The sequence below is a fragment of the Coturnix japonica genome, chromosome 1 (genome assembly GCF_001577835.2).
Source record: "Coturnix japonica isolate 7356 chromosome 1, Coturnix japonica 2.1, whole genome shotgun sequence".
Taxonomy (NCBI): Eukaryota; Metazoa; Chordata; class Aves; order Galliformes; family Phasianidae; genus Coturnix; species Coturnix japonica.
The window spans coordinates 171,392,745-171,419,150 of record NC_029516.1 but is presented as its reverse complement, the minus strand read 5'-3'; the positions used below and the strand labels follow the sequence as shown (position 1 = coordinate 171,419,150).

Below are 26,406 nucleotides of genomic sequence, written 5' to 3'. Positions count from 1 at the left end.
AAGGGTATGCGTTTCATGTGCAGAGAAAAAATAACCTCATTGAGAAACCCAATTCTATCAAAGAACTCAGTCCAAGACAGCTCTGAAGAAAGTATGATTTGAAAACATCCCCAAGCAGAGAATCATTAAGGTTGGAAAGGACAGCCAAGAATATCTAGTTGAACCATCAGCTCATCCCCACCATGCTCACTGAACATTGCTCTTAGTGCCGCACCTTCACAGTTCTTGAATGCCTCCAGGGACAGTGATTCCACCATCTCCCTGGGCAGCCTGTTCCAATTCTTATTACTCTTTCTGAGGAGAGCTTTTTCCCAGTATCCAACCTGAACAACTCCTGACACAGCTTAAGGTCATCACCTTTCGTCCTGTCACTGGACTTCAACCTCCTTCCAGGGAGTTGCAGAGAGTGATGAAGTCTCCTCTGAGCCTCCTCTCAACTGAACCATCCCAGTTCCCTCAGCCAGTTCCCACATGATTAGTGTTCTAGACCATCCTTATTCAACTCATCCTTGAAGAGAGAACTTGAAGGAAGCTCAACATAATTTTATGCTGTGCAGTGTTTGTGAACTCACTTGTTTGAACTTGTTAACTGAATGAGCAGGTCTATTATTTCTATTTGGCATTTTTATCTCAAGCAGGTTTAAACACCTACATTAACATTTTGTTGATTAGTGACAGCTGACGTCTACCCAGTTTTCTTTTTTCTGTTTCTGTTTCTCAGGAGTCATAAATGTCCCTTTTCCTACACAGTCTTTTGATGTGCATTGTTTTCATTCAGTCTTATACACTCTTTAATTTTGTTAATATCTTCCAATTTTAAAAACTTAAAATGTTGAAGTTCTATACCTCATTTAATCATACTTTTTTTTTTTTTTCTTCCTTATCTCTTGATTTATATCATTCCTGTCCTTTAGTTCATTGTGTTCTTACTTGCAGTCAGCTCCAAAAGAATGAAGAGAAAGGAAGGCTAGGGGAAAACTATCACCGCATTTTCCAGGCAGAGAAAGAAAGCATTTGGGAAGCTGGGTATACAACAGAAGTTTTCATAGAGAAACTGAGCTGATACTCTGATTCTTACTCATAAATTCTGTATAAGCTGAACAGAAGGACATGCAGAAAATCAAAGTAAACAAACCCCAGTGTTTAGAAAAGAATTCTGCATTTGCTTATTATTGCATATGTTGCACCCTCAGACCTCACAGATTTCAAAAGTGTGGGCTTTAGCTATGGTATTACATTGACCTGAAAACTCAAGATGCTGAGCCAAATCTTACTGCCTGTATTGCTGTGATCTGTTCTCATGGGCAAATAGAATCCATGGTGAGACTTGAATTCTGTCAGCAGGATGAAGGTATAATAAATAAAAGTAATAAACATTTTACAACATTAAACAAACTTCCACTGCTAGTCAATGTGACATTTTTGACTAGCATTACATATACTAGAATGTTCCTAATCATGAACAAGAAACAAAGTCATACTTCCTCCAGTACAGTTGCATCAATTGGATGAGTGAACCAATAAACATTATTACTACTTTCAGATTTTTGGGACTAACTTGTTCTTTTTTCCACTATTCTGTGCAATCTCTTCTACAACAACGTAATTTAATTTAAAAATCATGATGCTATAAGTACTTGAGAAGCAGTTACAGCTATTCAGTCAGAGAAAGGTCATGTTAACATAAATATTGAAAAGAATGATAATTAGGCAAGGAAAACAGCAAAACACATTAAGAAGAAATGAGGCAATTTTTAAATGTTAACATCTCAATTCAGAAATGTTTACACTACATTTAATGGCTCCATTTTCAATGAACATTCCAATAAAAATAAAATACTGAGCAAAATTATGGAAGACAATTACAGTAAAAATGACATTGTATACATTTTACAATTCTGAGAGTAAATGAATTGTCTAAACCTTATTAAACACAACAGAATTCAAATAGTCCAAGCATGACTTCCTGCAAAATGTTGCAAAGTACTCTCTTATTAGGAGTCAAGCACTTAATCTTCTGGTGATGGTTCAAAAATTGAAATTCTGAATGTTTGAAGTAGTTGCAATGTATTTAATCATGTCTGTAAATTATCCAGCTCATATCGATGTACACTGATAAAGGTACGGATGTCACTGCAATGCTATTGATTTCATGGCCAGAAACATGCTGTGACTTCTCCCATAGTAATGCTTTCTACACAGTTTGGGGGATGGCTTTCACATAATCAAAATATTACATAAATCCTTAAAAATTTCATCAAAACTGTTAGGCTAGGCTGCAGTTGGACTTGATGGCCTTGAGGTCTTTTCCAACTTGAGTAATTCTATGATTCTGTGATTCTGTGAAGACATTCCTTGAGTTTAGATATGTATAGCAGACTTCCATTCCCCTCTGTCTTATAGCTGTTGCCAGCTGAACATATTCATTTTAAAACTTAAAGTAAAAAGCTAATGTTCCTACCCAGGACTACATGAATCACCTACATTTGTGCAAACTACCTATACACTCCTGTTCAAGTTAGAATGTCACAAGAAGGCACTATCATGCCAGTCATCAAATCATGGCTGTGTAACTCAATTAAGAAAGCATGAGAAGTGCAGAACAATTAAAAAAAAATCAATTTTTTGAATTATTTTTATTATTATTTGTACTTGCCGGAATACAGCCACACAGTTTAACCTCCAGTCAAAATAATGATCTTGATTTTGTTTATTTTCATAGAAGAGTCACAATGAAGTAGGAAATGGTCACATAGCAGTCGATCAAATCGTTGAGATGGGGCACATTTAACTAAGAATTCTTTCTTAAATTACATCCTCCTACACCCTATTTTAAAATGCAAATGAATCTACTTAAGTGAATTAACTTTAAAAGGTGTGTCATGTGAGACTGTCCTTATTTTCAAAGACTTGGGATGTTGAAATTTAAATGAAAAATGACAAACAAAACAAACCAACAAATAAACAACCAACCAGAAGAGACTTCAGGGATAGCAGAGCTTTAAGTGTGTATAAGGTATCTCGACAAAAATGTGTGACTGTGGCTTTCATTCCCAGGGGACAGGCTGTCTGTCCTCAATCAGCAAATCTGACAACAGCATAATGCCAGAAGACATTAGTCTGGGCATCTCAACAAAAGGATGAGAAAGTCCTTTACCAGTGTTGTCAGCAGAACTGTTGTGATTTTAGCAAGGAAAATCCTGTATTTCAGAAAGTCAAGCTACTGCAAACACTTCTTACCACCCATTTTATCTTCCCTTACTTCTGAATTTTAATCAAAAAAACGACAAAGGGAGAGCACAAATGCATTCAACTTTTGTGAAATGACAGCAGCAGCAATGATAAAAGCCATAGCTATGGTTCATTTTTTCTATTCTTTGGTACAACTACAGTTATTTACCCAGGGTCTGTCATTGTTGGGTAAGACTTTGGAATACCTATAGGGTCAAGTGCTTTGATTTCTGTATGTAGCTTGCTAAGTTACAAACAAAAACAAATCCGGGGATTTGATCAGTGTTTCACAGCATAGTACCTTCCTGCAAAAACTTGGTTAATGTGAACTTATAGAACGATTTGTAGAATTGTTTGAGCTGGAAGTGACCCTTAAAGATCATCCAGTCCAGTTCCTCAGTAATGAACAGGGACATCCTACAGTTCCATCAGGTTTTCAGAGCCACATCAAGCCTGACCTTGGCTGAAGTTAGAAGGCCCCTCTAGAGGTCATCTGATCCAACCCCTGTGCTTCAACAGTGTCACTTAGAGAAGGTAAGGGAAGGGTGATGGAAAGGGGGGAGAAAAGGGGAAAGGAAAGGAAAAAGGAAATATTTCCTTGATAACATAAAGAAAGAATGCAAAAAATATTCCCTACAGAATTTTGGGGCTTTCTTTAAGCCTGAGAGGGATGCCACAGCCTACTAAACCAGTCCTGTGTTTTGCTTTTTGCTTAGAGTTCTGCCAGAATTTTCTGATGTGATTTAAGCCTTTGCTTCTTGCTCTCTGCTCTGTTCCCTTCAGGCAAAAAATAAAAAATAAAATAAAAATAAAAAAAATAATTAACAAAATAAAGTTGTTGTATTCCTTTTCTCTTTGAAAGTCTCTTCTGCATGTTTGGAAATGATTATTCTGTCTTCTTTCAGCATTCTTGTCTCTAGACTAAACAGTCTCAACTCTTCCAAAGATTACACTAATTTCACAATGTCTGCTTGTCTTTTTATCTTTTTTTTTTTTTTCAATTTGAACCAACTCAGTAGATTCATGATGATACCAGGTCAACCCAACAAACTCTTTATAATGCAAATATGACTTATGTGCTATTTGTTGATTCTTGCGCAGGAAATTCCTGTTGACTAACACTATTAAAAATAGCGAGGAACGAACTGTATGAGCTGACAACAATGTGGTTTACCATATCTAACGTGTGAGTCAGAAGTAATTTGTATTACTTGTGAGAAGTCAGTCCTCTGCATTCTATCATTTCTTAATCTACAAACCTTTCCTGACCCACATATATGTGATTTTCAAATAAGTAAACAAGCATCCTTGTTTGTTTTCAACTACTTGTGGGACCTTGTTAATGGAAGAAAGCTCTCTCTTGAGATCTGGGGCTGGAGTGATAATATGTACTGTTAAAACCCTAAGTTTTATGCTTATTTTCAAATCAGGATTTGGTATTTATGCCAACCATTTAATATGGGGAAGCAGCCTTTTTCCAAGAGGATTGACTGTGCACAAAACTTAAATCTGTGAAAACTAATCAACTGAGTCAGCTGCCGATGACTGCAAAAATGTCCTGGATGTCATTTGCTGTTACCTTTTCAAGCAGAAGCTTGAAATTAGGAGAATTATAGCAAAACTGTCATTGAAGACAGATCAACTGCCCAGAATTTGCAACTCAAATCTATTCATATCCCTTATGCAAGAGAAAGATAAGTAAAAGTATCATAAAATTAAAAGCTAAAAGAGTTTTTTTTTTTTCCCCAGTTGCAGCTTCATCTTATTTATTGTTGATATTTATATACATATATATTTAAAAGCATAAATCAATTGTTAGCTGTGCATCAAGCTAAGCCATATAAATGCCAGTTTTATTGCAGCTCTTATGGCTTTTAATATTATTTATTATTACTCTCCTAACACCTAGAAAGTAGTACAAAGCTTTAGAGCCTCATTGTGCATCTCTGTACAAGCAAGTGAGACAAAGGCGACTGTTGCCCTAGGGGGCTCACAGCATAGGATTTTGTAAGGACAGAGTTGCTAGACAACCATCAAAAGGGACAGATAGGGTGACAAGGTGATTCAAAAGTCAATATGTTTACTTGAAGAAGCAGAGATAGGTGTGTCACTGCAGAATGCTGTACAGGGATAGCTTTGTCTGCTTCTTTGTGCTTTGTGTCACACCTGTTTGTTGCTTTATGGATTCTGATAAAGCCCCATCCTGTGAAAGGCTCATTGTCATGACATCTGTACAGAGCCAGTGGTGGAGGAAGGTAAATTACTTCCAATAGAGACAAGCTCTGGATTTACCCAGCATCACAAGGGAGTGACTTTTGCACAGTCAGAGGAAAACATTGATACAAATAACTTAGTGAAAAATTACCAGCATCTGTCTTGTGCTGTGAAAATCTATTGCTTAAATGAAAATAAAATAAAATAAAATAAAAAAATAAAATAAAATAAAATAAAATAAAATAAAATAAAATAAAATAAAATAAAATAAAATAAAATCTGCAAAGGACTAGAAAACTTCCTCAGCCTTAAAAGGTCAAAAGGAAAAATAATAATAATAATAATAATAATGAAAAACAAAAGAAAAATGTTTCTTTTTTGCAAGGTTGAAAATGCAACCTGAAAAGTCAAAATCTATAATGGAAGCATCTTGTAGAAAATCCTTGACATCTGCTCCCTATTTATTTATTTATTTATTTTCCCCACAGTGTGGAAGATCTAGGTTGAATTCTTTTGTTCAGTTTGCCATGACACAGAGGAGATGATTTATCAGCTGTCATTGACCTGTCTGAGTTTTTGTAGGTCAAACCTAGCATCCTGGTGGTTTCCAATAACTTACATAGAAATGTGCATCCCTGTTTCATAGTTCCTTATGTAAAATCCAGTTTTGTGGCAGATCCAATGACTAGTCATCAGCACTTTATTCAGAAGGACTCTCTCTATGCCAGTGTATGTTTCCAAATGATCTGTTTTCTAAATAAGCTATCTGAGGGTCTGAGATCAGCTGAAGAAGTTTCAGGAGTAGCTGATGGGCAGAAAAGTACAATGCATTTGGTAAGGCTTGCGTTCTCAAAGGATCGACTCTTTGCTGCACAATTTAGTCCATTTCCTCACCGGAGATGATTGTAATTCAACAAAACAGCAAAACATTTACTAAGATGCTGTTTAATTACACTGTATGCTAACTTTTAGGATCCATCATTAAGGTAATCTGTTCAGTGAGAGAGAAGAGAACCCAAAACAGCAGACCAGTGAGACTGAACACAGGAGTGAATAAACTTAAAAAAACAGTCTCTGGCACTGAAGGCTAATCTTGGGAAAATTACATATACTATGGGTAGAAACATATTGGTGTTACAATACATAGAAATATATAGAAACATTTGGTGTTACAGAGGCTTTTGGGATGTTCTTTCCTACAGATCATGCTTCCTCTAGAAGGCAAATGTACAAAGGTTGCTATAACATGTATCTTATTTTCACACGGATGCTTAGCATATGGAAATATGTACATCTGTAGAGCTGAGGGAGATAAAGCAGTAGGGAATCACAGAATATCAGAATCACAAAATGTTTGAGATTGGAAGGGACCTGTGGGTCTGTCTGGCCCAATCCCTGCTCTAGCAGGGACACCCTGAACAGGGTGTTTAGCACTGTGTCCACGTGGCTTTTGGAGATCTCCAAGAAGGAGACTTCACAACCTCCCTGGGTTCCAGTGCTTCATGGTGTTTATAAGTATATTAATATTTGATTTTGCTTAAATCAAAAGAATCATGTTGCTTTGAAAACTGTACATGAAATTCACCCACATATACAGATACCCAAAAGTATTTGTCCATGTGCAGCATTTACGTATAGATAAGATATCTAAGATCATATATATAGTGAAGATCAAAGAAATGCCTTTTGAGGATATGGCATTCATCTCCTTCAAATGCACAGTCCAAACAGAATCACATCCTGAATATTTAAATGCTCAGTTTGGTTGCTACAACATAGGAACGTAGAAGCATTTGCGAGGCTTGAGGCTATCTCCCATTACACCCTGTGGCAGGCAAATGATTTCAACATCAGAAAAGGTATCTATACCTGCGCTTAGATAACTGAACTATGTATCTTCTGTTCTATTAACTGCCTCTCCATTGGCTGAAATGATAACTTAAACATCTATAGTACAGGTAGACTCTTATCCACAGAAATCACACAGGTACTTGAAAGTAGTTGGCTGAATCTGAATGACTCTAAGAGATAAGCAGAAACTGCTTTAGTTTATTGTAGGAAAAGAACCTTTACTTGAATGAAATGGGACAGCTATTTGCTAGCTGAACAGTTGAACAACTATTGAAACTAAGTGATAAAACAGAAATTAAAATTATGCCAATGCAATGCAAAAGGTGGTATCAGTGAACAACATCAAGGCGCAGTCATTAATGCTTTAATCTAAGTGTCTTGCGATGCTCAAGATAAAGCATTGACTCCTAGGACCAGAGACAACAATTTATGCAAAGCTAAATGAAAATAATAAATGATAATTGATGAAGCACAAATTATTGGACACTATCTAGAGTAATGGTTACTTGGAATGTGATTGCTGTGACCATGACTATAATTTACTTGCAGATGAAGATAGCAGAACAACTCCTTGGGATGGAGAGATGATTCAACTACATGAATCTCAAGCCATCCAAGGCTTTGCTGTCCTCTGAACGTCTAAATTTATCTATAAAGGAACCTTTTCAGAAAGCATGCATATCCCAGGATTTTTATCCCCTAAGCACATAGATGAATCATTCTGAACTATTAGCTTAAACTGGCTTCTTGGATGTAGTTTTGTTTTTGCTTAGAACATTTAACTTAGGGCTGGATCTTCTTTTCAAAGAATATCAAGCATAGGAGCACCTCCAAAGATTTATGTGTCTGTTCTTTTCTACTTCAGTTCTTTGTCCACTATGGATGATCTGTCAGATACAAATGTCTGTACCTCTCAATGTTTTTGTAATGAATAAAAACATTTTTAACTGTATAAAGACTACGGTAATGGAGACTACCAGGGCAAATTAGACAGTCAGTGTCACAAATGAATATGAAAATCAATTCAAATATCAAAACAGAGTATGTTTTAATCTGCAGTGTTATTTGGTTTTGCAGGCTCTGTTACAAGACAGAGATCTGCCCTAATTTATTTTCATCATCTTGGCCTTTTTTTTTGTGCAGTCTGTTCCTCCTGCAAAATCCTAGCAAAAAATTTTGAATTTAGAGTGCATTTAAACCACAGTGCACAAATATCATTTAAACCACAGTGCACAGATAATCATTTTGAACTGCTGTCATTTTTACTATTTTTTTCCTCTTAATTCTGGGTCATCTGCCATTTCTAAACATCTGAGGGAGACTGGAAGGGAAGGAATGCTTCATATTCTAAGATCATGCTCAGCTTATTTCAAGATTCATGTTGTTTTGTAACTGTAATGGAGGAGTTCTGTTACTGGCTCTCTTCATCTCTCCATACCCATAGTGAGCCTTACAGATCTTTGCCAAAGAGCTTTCCTATTTTCTCCTTCTTTATAACTACAGTCTAATTCATCTGGGACCTGATACTTTGTCAGTTTATTAATTGTTCTAATTAACCTGTCATCTGATCTTGGACAATGTGAGATCTTTTAACATCTTCATTTTCCGCCAGAAAAATCTGCTGTTCTCATAAATGTGTTACTGTAATTTCTCTTTTTTTTTTTTTTTTTTTTTGTGAGCACTGATAAACAGTGTAGCACCTCAGTGACATTGAGCTAAATTTTAACTGCGTCCTTTAGAAGTGAATAGGTCAGAACAAGATTTTTTGGTGTGTAGCTGACAAATGTCATAACTCATATAGAAATGCCATTCTTTTAGTTCCCATCTGAAAATGCTAACACACATATTTTTTTCTAATGCATATCTCTCTATATACACACACATATTTATGTGGGCTGCTCCAAAAATAATGCCTCCTATTTTATTATATCAACCCGTGACACCTGAGGCAAATGTTTATAGCATGATAGTAGAGGTTAAACCTTCACTCCAATATCCCATTACTTTTTGTTACTGTGTGACAGATGGCAGAAGCCTGACAAAATAGGGTCTGACATGGAAATTTCAGATGAAGAAAAGGTGTGTAACTGAATTCCTCCATGAGGAAAAAATAATTTATTTAAGAAAATCAAAAACAAATAAACACCCATCAACACCCATCAACGCTTGCTGAACATTTAGGGAGACTGAAGAGAGGATGTGAATACAGTGAGGTGGTGGGTGGTGCATTTCAGCAGTGGCAACACTGTGTCACCTGTGCTGGTGCAGATTTTTATGAGTAGGCAATCGGGCTCTCGTTAATTGCTGGCAAAATCACATAGCTAATGGTGGAGACTATGTTGAAAAACAGTGTTTTGTAGCTGGGAGTTTGCTCTGTCAGACAGTGTTATTGCACTCTTTATATTAACCCTAGTTTCCATAGAAATAAATGGGAGGGATTGCTTTTGGAGCTACCTCTGTAAACACAAAAATATGTCTGATATGAATAATAATTATTCACCTAATGAAAGTATTCACGTTGACATATATAACAAATGCATGGATCTGAATTCTCTCAATATACCATTATTACATATTTGGAAATCAGAGATCATAGATATCTCAGAATCCGGTGCCCAGGTTGGACTAGATGACTTTTAAAGGTCCCTTCCAAATCAAACAATTCCACGATTCTGTGGTTCTAAGTCCAAACATTGTTTGACCATCTCATGATACCCGTATTACACAAAATCTCTGAAATTATACAAGCTCTGGGGATGTTAATTTTTCTCTACCTGAGGATTAGTGGTGGAAATCAAAGCGCAATGCCATAAAATACAATCAGTTGAGTATTTTTTGGAATTGTTTTTCTGGAAATGGTTTCAACAAAAAGACAACAATTCTGTATATGGATAGAAAAACACATACACACATAGGAAAAAAAAAGAGAGAAGGAAGGAAGGAAAAAAAATGCTGTTGTCTAATTACATTTGTTATCAAAAATATATATACTGTATTTCATTTTAGTTTTGGCAAGTGTTGTAATTGAGCTTGACAGACTCAGCTCAATTCCCTCAATTCATTTTTTTATTGTCACCCTGCTTGGTGGGGGATTACAATGTCCCTGTTCTTGTGGGATCGAGCTACAACAGACCTTACCTTACAGAAATATAGAAGTATATTGGAGGGTGATAAAGGCAGGGCTGTGATAAGCTAAAATAAATGCAGCCATTGCTTCTTGAGGAAGACAAGCATGTATTTTTATAATCATTTTCTTACTTCTTCTTCCTTTTCTTATCATTATTATTTTTTTTTTCTTTTCTTTTTGCATTTCCACACTTTGTTGGACATTCCAAACTCTGAGAAGCTTAACAGTTTTCATATTGTACTTTCACCTGGTGCTGTGAATAGCACAGCTCACAAACTTTAGTCTCTTGGGGATTTCACGCTGAGATTGGACTGTTTTTCTACAAAATTGTCATGCTGCTTCCATGTAAGCTTGGCTTACTGTCCCCCCAGGAATCCGCATAGAAGAGAGATTTCCCTAATGTCTTGGCAGTAGGAAAATTTTAATTTGATGTTCAAGACTTATTAGATGCCAGAAAATTCAATCTGAAATCAGTGAGGTGCATGTGTTCTGTGACCTGCTGGAGTGTGGATTGAGGCTGATTGCCTTCCTGTTATTAGGACATTTCTGAAGACCTCTGTGTGTGAATCCAATGGTGGCCAATAAGGATTGCATCACATGATATTGCCAAGGTTCATAGCCTATTTTGTTAGCTCAATAGGTACTGTTAGGAAACAAAACAAAACAAATCAAGAAAAAAAAAGAAAAGAAAAGAAAAGAAAAGAAAAGAAAAGAAAAGAAAAGAAAAGAAAAGAAAAGAAAAGAAAAGAAAAGAAAAGAAAAGAAAAGNGAAAAGAAAAGAAAAGAAAAGAAAAGAAAAGAAAAGAAAAGAAAAGAAAAGAAAAGAAAAGAAAAGAAAAGAAAAGAAAAGAAAAGACAAACAAACAAAAAAACAAAACCATAAAAGTGTAGCTTTGAAATATGTGTACACTCCTTAGGCTGGATACAGAAGCAATGAAATTCAAAAGAGGTGATAACTAATTAATTAATTATTAGCTACAGTGGTTATAATCCATTTAATACTTGGAAGGAAATCCTGTCTGTGGAAAGCAATGAGAGGAGGAAGAAAAAGGATAATATCAATAAAAGTCAATAAAATCAGGAACTGTGTGGGAAAAGGTAAGTGGATGATGGCTTTGTATTATTTCCTTCAAAAGGGGAAGTAGAGTTGGACCAGAGAAATGAAGAGAAATCTGATCTGAGAACAATCGAATGAAATTTTTATTCGTTCAACATATAGCTTTGCTTTGACACTCACGGCAGCGCAAGAAGCATAACTGAGTCAAGACAGACTAGAGAAATTCATATAGCTCTCAGACATCAGAGTTTGGGGGTGATCTCTGGTTTGGGATGACTTAAGACAATGACAATCAGAAATGGAGAAGACAATAATCCTCTGCATATGCATCTTTCTCATATTCATCTTGACTCTTACTGCCTACTGCCAGAGACAGGATTTTGGCTTGGTGAGCTCTATGGTTTAACTCACATATTCTTCATTTCAGTTTGAAAAGTAGTATGAATATTGAAGATGTACAGCTCCAAAGTGTTCTTCTTACGTGTGAAATGCTGTAATTTAATGTGTGCTCTGATTTTTGCTGTGCCATGCAACATGATCTCTCACAGCTGGGGGCAATTTGAATATCTAGAGAAGTCAATTGGTACAGTTGATCATTTTTCTTTCGTCTTATTCAGTTTCTAATGTCTATTTCCATCATTTCAAATAAATGGGCATTTAATAGACGTGTCTCTAGTTAGCCTGAGAAGGTGCATGACCCTCTCAAAGAGGAATTCTCTGTTGGTGGTATGCCATGTTGCAAAATGCAATTAGCTGAACAGCTCTGCTGTGTGAAATCAGTGTATCCCTGACTGTAGAGACATGTCAACTGCTAAGAAGTGGAGAAATTGTGTCTCTTCCCAAGAGGCAGGCACGATGGAAAAGCAATAGAAAGATCAGAATGTCATGCAAACAAGGAAAAGAAAAAACAATAATTTGAATTTTCCTGACTATGAAAGATAGAATCTCTACTGTAATGAAAAATAGCATTTTGCATCAAGCTATGCACACAGCTATAAAAGAGTAGCCTGACAGTTGTTTCTGCCTCCTCATTGAACTCTTTCTACTATAGGTAGGCAGGGGCTCTTCACAGAGGAAGTCTGCAGCCAAATTTAGGTACCAGCTACAAGCCATATCCTCTTTTACGTTTTAATGAATCCACACTCCTACTCTAATTTGTAATTATTCAAAACATTTAGTATTTTTTGCCTATTAGACAGAAATACTTACATTTTAAAGTTTTAATTTTATCATTTATTTAAAAGTGAAGCAGGAATTTAAGTTAAGATAACCTAAGAGAAGAGATGTTTGTCAGTGCCAAAAATGAAAAAAAGAAGAAGAAAAAAATAAAAAGGAAAATAAATAAATTAGTTCATCAGCCACATGGGCTGGATGTGGTTCTGGACAGCCTGGTCTAGTCAATGGTGACCCTTCACATAGCAGGAGTGTTGAAACTAGATGATCATGATGGTCTGTTTCAACCCAGGCCATACTATGTTTCTATGATTCTGTAACAAATTTATTTGCATTGGAAATTTTCAACCTGGAAATTTCACACAATACTTTACAAGGTATTTTTGGTAATGTGGCAGTAAATAACATCAATTTACTTCCCTTTTCAGAAGTAATTAGCAAAGAAAGAGAAGATACCATTTTCCTAGTAAATCAATAGATTTATAGAACATTTTCTTCCTGGCAGTGATAAAAGAAACGTGACGTAATGCAATGCTAATTGCAAGGAAATTAATTGAAAAATTAATGCTAATTGCTAGAAAACAGTGCTAAAACTCAACCCTACTGTAATATCTTCTAATAATGGTGCAAGTTCAGTAGAGTGTTGGAAGCCACTCTTGGACTCTTTATTGGAAAGCAAGTGCTGTCAAAGTAATGCAGAGGTACCTTTGCTTTTTAGATAGTATTTTAAGAAATATACAGACAGGCTAAATACACTTGATAACAGAGTTATCCATTGGTTTTAATGGCAAAGTCAGAACAGGTAATCTAATGCTCTCTTTGGTTCATGTAATCAAAAGAGAAGTTAAGGCAAAGACAGTCAACAAGAATGTGTGTAGTGAACTGGACAGTCTAAGATCATTTGCTGTGGGTCTAGGTAATGTGGTGTACAACGGGGTGGCAGAGGAGCCAAGGAATAGAAAATACCAAATGAGGAGGAAAAAAAAAAAAATTAGGATCAGTTTTTAGAAATTCTGTAAACAGACTCTGATGTTAAAGTACAGAAGAAGAGAGGATTTGAAAGGAGAGATGTGTTTGCTTGGAAAACCTGCTGCCATAGTGCTGAGAGGTGTAAAAGGGCACAAGGAAAAGAATAAAGTTTCTCCAGTCAGAATTGGAATCTCAAAGCAGTAAACTCATCAGTAACTATCATCGTTAGCAGACAATTAGGAGATGGACTAAAAGAATGTAAGAATGGTTGTTATGCTAAAAACTATTCCTGGGAAAAGTAACTTAAAGCCTAGTCTAAATTAACTGTCAAAAGCCAAGGAAGGGACAGAGACCATGCAGACAGGTCAAGAAGATGCTGCAGTCAGTATGCAGCTGTGCTATAAAGACTGGCATATTGTTAGGACAGGAAAGGAGAATGAAGGAGATTACTATTTGTTGTGAACGTAAAAGGGAAGAGCAAAGCAAGAGCTCTGTAATTTTTTCTTTGTTTTTTGGAAAACTAAATATTTTGAAATATCTCACACCTCTGGTGTGGGAATAATGATCAAAAACGAGACAAAACAAAACAAAACAAAACAAAGAAGATATCCAGTGGGTAAAAATATTTCATTAAATTAAACAAAAAGGTAATCACCTATTCTGATTTCATCCTGCTTTCAACACATTTTACAGTAGGAAGTAAAATTGAGGATAGGAAAGAAAACAAGCAACAACAACAATAACAAAACAACAGCAACAAAACTACACACATTTTGAAGTGGAAAAATCTAAGCACTCCTCTGCAATCAAAATGAAACCTTACGCACTTACCAGTGTACCTCGCCCTCTGTGTGCTGCCCTCACCCCCTGCCCCTAACCTCCCAGGGCTTACTTCAGAGTAAAACATGAAAGGCAATAGGATTTCCTCTCCAATAGCCCGAGGCAGCTCCCTGCTCACTTGTCCATTTCTCCAACCCCACTCGGAGGCAGCCAGCTTTCTTTGTTAATGCCATCAGGAATCCACATAGGTAATCAAAGCTTTTCAGCTCTGCTGCTGTTCCCACATGTCTTTGAGCATTATTCTTGAATAGCTTCATGTTTCTCTTTACCTTCCCGTGAAACTGATGGTTCATAGTTTCCATGTAAAATGCTTGTAGAAGGAGTTCTGCTGCACCTGTACAGCTTTTGACTTTAGTAGTACAGCAGTCAGAACATGTACACCTGCTGGCACATGTATATATGTATACGTTGTGCAGATCATGCACCATCACAAAATGATAGAAGCACCAGTTAGATAGCAATTAAGAAGGAATAGCACTATAAGATTCCTTTCTGCAGATGAGTGACCACGCTAAGTATTTATATATATCAGTTTTGTCCTTTACTCATAATTGACATAAAACTTCTGAATATCAATTCTGTCTTCCACATTAGAAAATACCTATTATATTCTGTATTCCACACCCATTGAATGTGGAATGATATGAGCAATGACCAAGGAACCAAGATTATTGCCTAACCAATCTAAAGCTCCAACTATTACATAGTTTCAGATAAGAAACTAATGTATTTTATTCAGGAGTTATTAAAAGTTAAAAAGATATAGACAGGAACAGCCTATGAAGTAGAACTTGCTTGTATAACTGACCAGATGGAAGATTTAAAAATTATTGCAAAGAAATCTCTAAAGCCTCAGCTCAATGAAAAGTTCAGGGGGAAAAAAAAAGCAAACAGGGTGCAGGTTGTAGCTAGGAACAACAGAAATCAACAAAGGGTAGTGGTTCTGCCACAATAGCAATTCAACACTAGTTTCATATATATATATATATATATATATATATATATATATTTCATACAGGCAACACAAGTTTTACTGTTTCATGATTCCCTTCCTCCCTCATACACTTTGTAGAAAGTGAGCCACAACCCTGCAGGACTGAAATGGCTCAGTATGCATGATGGCACAACAGATATGAATATTCGCATAAATGGACAGATATAGTTCTTGCCTGTGGAGCTGCTGTTTGCAGGTATGGCACTTGTTCAGAAGGTATTTATAAAATGCTACTCCAAACACTGCACTTATTTCATGATTGGAAGTGGGTAATGTATATTGGATGTAGATTGTTTTCTCTTACCTTCCGTAGTACAAAAGAGATAATAGTTTCAATAGTTTGATCCATAGATCTTATAGTAATTCAGAGATATTAATGAAGGCATGACACACCCTAATGAAATAGATTTGTGCTTCAACAGCATTAAAAACTGGACATGCACAACTCAAATACTATGAATATAGTGATGTTTTCCTGCCTATTTAAAAGAGAACAAAGAATAAAACACAAAGCAAAGATTACTGACATGGTGTAGTATCTTACCAGCTTAAGGCACAGGACTTCTTTTACCCTTTAAGATTCAATTTCAGGAACTAAATTCAAACCAACTTAAGTCTATATTTGGTTTTAAGCATGTCTTACTGTTTCATTATTCCTCCCAAATAATGCTAGATTACAAATAGTAAAAATAAATAAATAAATAAATAAATTTCTTTATATCTTCCCATTTTGTTTACACACTGTCATTTGACTCTATGATGATACAGCATGATACAGCAAAAAATAAAGCTTTCCTTGGCTAGTTTGTATTGCATCTCTCTACACCGCTCTGTGCCTTCCTCCTGATTTACGGTACCCCTGCTCATCCCACTGCATCAATCACTGCTCCTCTCATTACAGAAGTAAGGTGGAAGATGTAAGTGTATGTAGGGGAGGGGAGGGAAACCCAGCACTCCAAGTGCCACGTAAAGAATGGCTGGTGTTAAATTTCTGTCTGCAGAGACAGGGAGATAAAATCTGGTGTGTGAGGCATCTTAGCTGAGAATGACTGTTCTAACTTCATTAAACAGCAATTACTGGATTCAGGAGGGAAATGATGCCTCCTTTAAGAGAACATATAATCACTAACACAGCTTTTTCCCTAAAGGCAAATCAGTATGACAAATAGCTTATGAGATAAGAGTGGTATTTCTATGGTAATTCTATGTTGTCCTCGACAGTCCAAAAGCAAATGTAGGTAACCATAAGGTAGATGAAACAGAAGCCTGAAATTTCAGCATGCTGTTAAATATAAGCAGAATTTTCAGAATATCCCCAAAATACAGATAGTTCTATCTTCTATGGTGTTGCAAATTAACAGTTCTCATCTCCTGTTTTAGCACAGAATCAGTGTTGCTTCTAGAGCAGTGCTTTACATTTTATGACAGTTTTCTTCTCCTAGAATGTTATTGCCATTTACAGGCAAAGGTGTTTTATGCTCAAACATAAATTTTCAGTTTCTGTTCTCTGCCAATCTCTTTTTTTTTTTTCTTTTTTTTTTTTTTTTTTTTTTTTTTTTTTTTTTTTTTTTTTNTTTTTTTTTTTTTTTTTTTTTTTTTTTTTTCCCCCACAACAGTTAACATCTGTTTTCTTTCTGCGTTGCTTTCTAAAAAAAACCCTATTCATACAGTTGGAGCAGTGCATATATCCTTTCCCATATGAAGTGTACTGTACTGGAAATGCAACTCTGGCTCAGAGTTTTAAAGTTCAGATTGCTCTGTTATGATAGGAAAAGTGGATAGTTCAGACATAAACGTTCCTGTGCTTCATGTGCATTTTGTTTTACAAGTGTTTTTTCTGGACTTTCATGACTTAACTCTGCAAATAGAATTATTCCTTGTGTAGACCATAGTAATAAAAATGTTTGTGTAAAACATATACAAAATCTTAATATTTTATTAACTGCGCAGTCAAATCTCGATATGTATCAATCTAATATTTATATTAAAATTACATATTGCTTTGGATCAAATAAATATTAAATAAAAGTTGCCTGCAGAGTTTAGATGCCTACATTCAGTCTGAATACAGGCTTTCTTCTTCCAAATCTACAAGGAAAACAAAATCAACAAGGAAAATAGTCTTTTGCTAATCTTTGTTGTTTTTCCCATCCCTTAGTTTCTTTGAAATTGCAATTTTTAATATGTTTTTCTTTAATGGGCTACTGGAAAGACAGAAACAACACCATGGCTCTGGCCCAATGCTGTGTCCTGGCATCTCACCCATATATTTCCTTTTTACCATGTTTAGACAGTGACCTTTGTTATTTTTGTTCAGTTACAAGAATAAATTGCCATATTGTCCACTAATACAAAGTAATGGAAACTTAATATATTTTGGTGATGATACTAAGAGTGAGTTCTGACTGACATCTCTGTGTAGCTATTTCTTATTTTAAGCTCAGAATTTCTGAGCTCAGGTGGTAAGATCACAACATTAAATGAGACTAAACAGAATGTTTTTGCTAAAGCAGAACACTGGCTCAATCAGAATTTCTGGATCAAATATATTGCTGAATTCCAAGGGCCCTGGAACCAAGCAGATCTGAGTGGCTTGTGCCTGCACTGCTTAGAAACAGTCAACTCCAGAGCAGATTTTTCTTGGCTAGAATGAATTTAAACAGTGCAAAAAGCCTGGAAGAAACTTAACAGTTTTTCACTGGGCAGAGTAAGGGTCCACTGCCCACATTTGTTCTGCATGGACATTCAGAAGTCGCTAAATGGTACCTTCTAAGAGACACATCACGGTGACTTCACTAATGAACACGAAGTTAAAAAATATGTTTTCCTCGGAGGTTGTACTTGGCAATATTGTACACTCCAAAATGATCTGGTCAAAGCATTGCCAGACACGAAACAGGAAAGAAAAGTTGACTCAGTAACAGAGAATGTGTAATTTATATTCAGTCTTATCCAACATTAACAAAAATGAGAGCTTGACAGACGGAGAAAAAATAAAACAATAAAAAATGAAAAGAAACAGTTGGCATGTGCCAATGAAAAACACAAGAGTGAACAATTAAGACAGTTTTTGTGTTAGATGAGAGTCTGTGATTGGGCAAAGATAAACTGGTTTTGCATCAGAACTCAGGATCAGCAGAAGATATTGATACCTTTATAGAATTACAGAATCGTTAGTGTTGGAAAAGATCAATAAGTTCATGCAGTCCAGTCAGCAACCCACACCCACTATGCCCATTAGCCATGTTCCTCAGTGCTGCATCTACACATTTCTTGAACACCTCCAAAGAAGGTGACTCTAACAGATGTAAATGAGTGAGAGGGAAAACTGAGAAGAAAACAAATAACTATCCATTACGTCAGAAATATACTGTGTCCATACTGTACTTGTAAATGAAACAGGGTGCCATTTTATAGCGCTTCACTATCACTAAACTCACAATGCCGAAATCTGGCAGAAGGGTTTGGATTGCAAGCAGGAGCTAAAATGATATCCCCCTTCTTAAATGATATCCCCCTTCTTAAAGCTTCTGTTTATTCCTTAACTCAGTTTGTTGGACATTTAAAGATTTTCTGTGAATTTTTACCTCTGAGTCTTTGTCTTCCCTTTTAGGACAGTTCTGTTAAGCATCTGATTTGGGGAGACTTAGGAGCTGTGAAACAGCTTGTGGGATGGACATGCCTAAGTACAATAGCAGCAGTTGAGAGCAAAACCATCAAACTCAGTTCTCCATGAATTCACATCTTATACTTAACCCACAACTGTGTCCCTCCCCTTCTACATGAACATAGCATTAATGACATCACTGAGGAGCTACTGATGGAAAAAAAAAAAAGTATTTATGCAGTTGAATTTTAGTCTTTCTGCAGACTATTACATTATGATGTGTGACAGAGTCATTACGAGAATGATAAATTTTGACTGATCACTAGAAAAGTTTAATATTCATAATCCTCTAGCCACATATTTCCTCTTATACTCAGTTAGAATTGCAGGTGTTCTCCCTGTAAGTAAAAGACATTAATGTTGGCCTGTAATTTCTCTAGGTTATGCAATCTATTATCTTTGTACGTAGGTGGAGTAGTGTGTGTCAAATGAAGTAATACCTGGCTGCTATTGATTATGTAAAGGTGCTTTGATGCATGTAATGGTGTGAAAGAAAGACATTCTGCTCTCAGATATGCACTTTGAAACTTTCCTGCTCGAAATACCAAAAGCCAACTGGGTAGCCTTGACATGACAGAAGGTAGTTTTTCATTTTTATAAAATACATGTTACATTTGTATTTTCTGGGTTACATCATGATTAATAGATATTTTGAGAACATCTAACTAGGCAATTTGTATATCTTATAGCAACTTATTTCTTAACAAGACATGGTGCAATCATGTCAGGAAGTGTAGACAGCTTCAATCTAGACACTAAATCTGAATGTTTCAATATGCCTACAGGACAGCTAGATTACTCAGTGGTGACGAGCACATACAGACGCACACACACACACACAAAAAATAAAAAAAAATAATAAAAAAATAAAAATAAAAAGGAGTGTAGGAAGTTGCTCACTCTAATACAGACACATTCAGTTAGGCTCCACTGACTGCATTAACTAGCTCCCAATTATCTTCAAAAATGAATTAGGTGTCTAATTCAACACCAGCTCTTAGTTGTCTACCATCCAGAGCTAAATCCCAGGCCAATGATGTGATGCAGCAATTAAAGTGACATAAATGTGCTGATGTTTAATCAGTGGGATAATGTTGTTCTCTCAAGCCAAGGAAGCTGTCGGCATAGAAGGGAAATAAAATTACTAGCAAGGGTTTCTTTTCAAAAATTCTTTTCTAACACAATAAAGAATGGTAATTATCTTTTCTTGATTTCTGTCCAAGCCAGTCTAGGCCTTACTATAATGACTATAATGGAATTAGTCAGCATTTAACCTAGTAGAATTAACAAGTGCTAAATTAGGACTTGAGCAAATCTGATTGTCAGAAGCGGAATACTGAGGGAAAAATAAGATTATGCACCATAATGTACATAGCCATGCTTGAATGTCTGGTTAGTCACTAACTGCTATTGTGATTATATGTGTTAAGCCATTTACTATCATAGTAAAGCCATTAACGTTGTAAAACATCTCAGTTTGCCCTGGGGACACGATACACTACTTACTACATATTTATTCTCTGAAACAACAACAACATCAACAACAAACTCTTCTGAAAGAGAATTAGGAACTATCCCACCGTCATAATTATCTATTTTGGGACAAATATCAGTGTGACAGATAAAGCCTGGGATTGTACATTTGCTCATGAAGGACAGATACAACTCTGCGGTTTTGAGTTTTTATCCTGTGTGCACAGTGACTGAAAACTGTCTCAGGCATAGAAACACAAAACAGGAAAATAAAACTGAGAAATTTGCAATAGAAAAATAAGGGAATGAAAAATAAGGAAATGAAACTACAGTTTCTGAATGAGTAGAACACTTTAGTGCATATTTCTGTGATTTAAGATCCAGTGATAGGGAAGAAGCTAACACAGACCTGGAACAGACTCTCAAGACAGAAATATATCCATTAGAAAATGTCAGGAGATCACTTAAAGTATGGAAGATTTTAACTGTAATTTTAAAGTTTTGACAAAACTTACTGAAATATCTCAGGATTTTTCATCTTGTAGTCACAGCTAACATGCTTTTATAAAAGCATTTTAGAAGGCATTTTCAAGGGAGTTGATTATGTTAATAAGAAGAAACAATGCAAATGGTATCACCTTGACAATCAGTAACATTTTCAGTGTAAATTTTGTTTTATTTTCCTCTACATGTGGACAAATCAGGAAAGGAAGGCTGGTGAAGAACACTTCTTGCAAACAAGAAAATCCAACTACTAGTCCAATTGATGTTATAGATCATACATTGCCAAAATGGGAACAATTTGTTGTTGGTATATTTTTGACAGAACTATCAAAGGAAGAAATTAAATAAATAAATAAATAAATCCAAAATCCTGAACATTGTTATTTCAGTGTCACTTTGCTAAGAGTAGTCTTGAGAATAGATGTGGCTGTGAGGGACATGGGTTAGTGGATATGATGGGGATGGCTTGACTGTTGGACTGTATGATCTTAGTGGTCTTTTCCAACCTTTATGATTCTAGGATTCTATAATTTAAGAATTTACAATTCCAGTTATAACTGTATTGGATCCAACTCCGACTTTCTGCTCTATCAGGATATATTTCTGTGTTATGCAGCTCTCTAAAATCTGTTTTTTTTTTTCTTCAAAGACAGTTGCAAACAGATGTTTAATCAATCTGTCATTTCTTCATCTTCATTTCTGCAATCTGATTATATCTAAGTGCTGCGCTGTCTTTTAGAGACATTTCTTGTTGGAAGAACAAGTCACTTATTCCTCTGCACTTCTAATATTTATGTCAACTTGAGAAAAATATCTCCTCAACATTAAATCTTCAGAATTAAAAAAAAAAAAATAAAAAATAAAAAATAAAAGAACAAAACAGCAAAGTTGATATATTAGACATTAAATCTGATGTGATGTTTTACAAGTTTGATCTTGCAAGGAGCGTATTGTCAAAGGAAATTCTTCGGCATGTTCACATGCTTGTGAACTGATTGCCATTTGGATGGCATTAATTTAGAATAATATACAAAAATGCCATATATAGGCAAGCAGTTTTCTCTCAGACTTGCTACATACAGTCTAGACGGATTTTTTTTATTTTTTTTTTTTAAACACTGTCAGTTACTACTATAGTCAAGTACTCTTCGAGTTGACATATTCTGAATGGCAGATTGAGGATAAGAGTGAAATTCACTTAAACATGAAGGAAAGGGGGGAAAAAGAATGAAATTGCACAGAGATTAGGGGAATATCTGAAAAGCATTCAGGTCTGCAAATTGCAATCAGGGTGGAAACCATAAGCAGCCTACTCAAGCATGGCCTGTTAAGTTTTATCTAAAAACTTTACATGAGTCATATGCACATGCCACTTTCTTTCAAATAGGCATAATCAAATGGTTTTAAGAAAGTAAGCTATACTGAAAGAAAGTGTTAGAAGTTAGCTTTCAGTTTAGGATTAAGGTTGAATTCTTTTCTTTATTGCCAAAATGTGAGCCTAAAGTTTGAAATTAAGTTCTACTGTAAATTGGACTCGTAGTATGTTCTCACATCTAGGAATCATGTTTGAATTATCAAGCTGAAATGTGCCAGGGAAAACACATCCCTTTGGACTTCATAATAACGAGGTTTCTGATTACATACAGCCTGGTTATTCTTTGGGTGGCCACAATTGTATTGTAAATGTGTGCTGTCAGCTAGTAAAATTAATTAATAAAACAGTGATGATTACTCTGGATACTCCCATGAATGTAGATACACTTCCCAGCCACTAGTGTGTTCCAGTTCATTCCTCTGTTATTAGGACATTTAAATTAACTCTCACACACTATTTTCTCACCTTTTCTGTCCTTTAATTGATCCATACACCAGTGTATGAGAGATTCATAGAATCGTAGAATCATAGAATCTTTTGATTTGGAAAGGGCATTTAAAGGTCATCAAGTCCAACGTGTTGTGAAGAACAGGGACACCCACAGCTCCATCAGGTACTCAGAGTCTCATCCAGCCTGACCTTGGGTGTCTCCAGGGATGGAACAAGCACCATCTCTCTGGGCAATCTGTTCCACTGTTTCATCATAATTACAGTTAAAAACTTTTTCCATATATCCAATCTAAACCTCCCCTCTTTTAATTTGAAACTGATTCATCTTGTTCTTTAACAACATATCTGCTAAAGACCCTGTTCCCTTCTTTAATGTTGCCTCACTTTATATATTGATAGTCCTGACTGTATACATTCTCCTAAGCTTTTCCACCCTCTCTTCACCAGTGAGCTCTATTTGGATTTATCTGGGGTTTGCACAGTCCTGAATACAGGCTTTATCTGCAGTATCATTAATTCTCATTATTCTTCTGCTTAATGTTCTAATGAATATACCAGTTCAGCAATATTAACAAATAATGCCAGCGATGGTGCTGAGATTACTCACAGGGGACTGGCTACAAGACAAATTTATTTTCTTTTTTTGTGCAAACTTGATGACAATCTAATTTGCATGAAATCCCAAACATTACTGTAGAATGCCATGAAGACTGTATTTTATCACCAATGAAGTGCACGTGTTGTCACAAGACACCTCTAAGTACATCATCATAGCAAACTCCTTCAACTCCTTCCCATTTTTAAACATCTACCAAATTTTGTTTAGCAATATGCTGTTAACAGTCTTTGATTTATGACTTATCTGTATATCATTTTCCACAAGTTTCATGAGATATGATGGACTTTTTGAAATGAAATTATAAAATGAATTAAATATATCTGTTTGTTGTAGACTAGGAGGAAAAGAATAAATCTTTTCCAGGGCAAACAGAAGTATGAGAGTTAATGTTAAGAAAAAGAGAAGATTAGGAGCATAGGAAATTTCGCACAAATTATGTGAAGGAACTTCTTCATGTTGTGGGTGATGGGGCACTGGAACTGGCTGCCCAGGGAGGTTGTGAAGTCTCTTTCTCTGGAGATATTCACCTGGAAGCCTACCTGTGCAGACTGTTGTAGGGAGCCTGCTTTGGCAGGGGGCTTGGACTCAATGGTCTCTAGAGGTCCCTTCCACTGTTTACAATTATGATATTTTCAGGCTTTGATTTCCATTTTTTATGGTTCTTTTAGGCACAGCTTACAGTAATTTCTGTTGAATGTGCTTGCCAAATTAACAGAAATTTCAGAAATTGATAAAGAGAGCTACCTAGGAAAAGGTATGCATCCTTGCCTTGATGTTACTCTATCATTTGCAGCCCTACCTGTCTCCCAGCAGACTCGTTTGAGCTGAAAGCTCCTTTCAAATAAGTAAATAGACAAATAATAATAATAATAATAGAATGAACTGAAAGGCAGTACTTAAATTATATTTCATTCTTCTTTCATCGATTAGACGGAGTCTCTTACTAGAAATATTCCTACTGGGAAAATAATGTAGGTAAGTTATTTATTCATAAATATTCTGCTATAAAAGTAAGGAAATGATATTTGTAAGTCCTTTGAAGATGCTGACATATCTAAAGAGAGGGAAATCTTTGGCTGTAGGAGCTTAGGGAATACATCTCTGAGAATCCCTAACAGTACATTCAACATCTTCCAGTGATGCATTACTTTTACTGTTACAGTTCTCATATGCCAGCTAGTTGTAACACTTTAGTTACCAGTTAAGGATTTAAAATTTGCATTTGTATAAATCTTTGTTGCCTACTTTGCCATTATTTGTACTTTTTGAAGGGTTAAGGTATAGTGTAAAGCTGGAACACTATAAATGTTTCAGTATAAACTGCTTATCTAAACTATGTAAAATCTGCACAGCCCCACCCCCCCACCCCCACAAAACAAACAAACAAATAAATAAATAAATAAAAATCCCAAACAAACAAAAAACAACAAGAAAAAACATTGTTTTAACTGTAGTTATTGAGAAAATGAATGAAATTGTGGTTGAAATGTTTGTTCTCTTTCAGGTAAAATCTCTGAAGAAGTAAAAAACTTAATTTTGAGCTGGTTAGATTTATATCAGCTTAAATCTTTGGTTTTCTTGGTATGGGTGTGAAAATGGAGATCAGTTCCATTTCAGTTTCTGAGAGTAAAAGAAAAGAAAAACCCACATAGCTGTCTAAAACAAGTGGCAAATATTAAGTGAACTACTTGTCCTGCATGGTGTCAGGCTGCCATCTCTGGGTAGAGCCTCTCAATTTCTTCTTCAGACTGGCAAGTCAGTGTTCAGGAAAACTCTTGGAAACAGACCCATCAGCTGTAAAATAATTACATATTGCACAGCTCTGAAAAAATGGACACCAGTAACTCAGATCTCTCAGCTGCTTGAGTGCATTCATTGTGTCCTCAGTATGTTTGAACTCAAATCTTAGTGAGGTCATGACTGGGCAATGCTGTGAATCTCACTGTTTTAGAAAGAAAACCATATACCTTATTTCTTCTAGTGAGTAGAATTCCTTTGAATTGAACTAAAAGTTCTATTCCAAATTTTTCCAAGTTCCACAGGTGGACATCTCTTTCCTGGGTGCAGTCACTACTGAGGGTTTAGCTAGTATGCCCTGAGGCTTCTTCTTCACTTGTTCCAAGATCAGTTCATCTGTCTCAATGGCTTGTCTCATGGTTTCCCATCTGGTATGTATTTTCTTGGCTAGCTGAGACAGCATGTGGTTTACTTTTGCACATGTTCCTTGTTCTTTTTATATTGGTAATGACACAGTGTCATAATAATAAGAATAAAAAATGACTGCAATTCTCCCAAAAGTGGGAGCACTGATCTCTTAACTAATAAATAAGCTTTGCTTAATTTGCCTCAGAGACTGCAGTTTGGTCTTGCTGAGAGTGCTGGGGTTTTGCAGAGGCAGAGGATTATGAAGTCTTGGACAGCACTGCCATTTCCTGTAGTTTTAACTAGGAATCTTACAGAGCTGGCATTACTAAGCATGCCTGGTTCTCAGAATCATGTGAAAATCTAATATCTTCTGTTAAAAAAAAAAATAGTTTCAGCTGTGAAGTAATACATGTAGTACCACTTCAGAGCATTATCACTGTGATAATTGCAAAGATTATAGTGCATACATTAATGAGTTCCTTATCTTTTCTTCTTTCCTTTCTTCTATTTACTATGGATATATATATATATATATATTTGTGCAAAAAATACTGTTATTATTTTCTCCTTCACCTGGCAGGTTCACTACCATCACCACCTTGAGCCACTTTGGCTCAAACTTCTCCTTATAATCAGTCAGTGTTCCAAGCAGAGTGTTAGCCAGTGCTGCAGTTTATGGGGTTATAATTTGGTTTCCACTATCTGTTAAAAGCCAGA

At 35.8% G+C, this 26,406-nt stretch overlaps 1 protein-coding gene across 11 annotated transcripts in view; it reads right to left on the bottom strand.

The window, feature by feature from the left end:
• TENM4 (teneurin transmembrane protein 4) overlaps nt 1-26,406 on the bottom strand; it is a 1,512,248-nt gene that overhangs the window by 912,754 nt on the left and 573,088 nt on the right. The gene's annotated exons all lie outside the window — the stretch shown is intronic.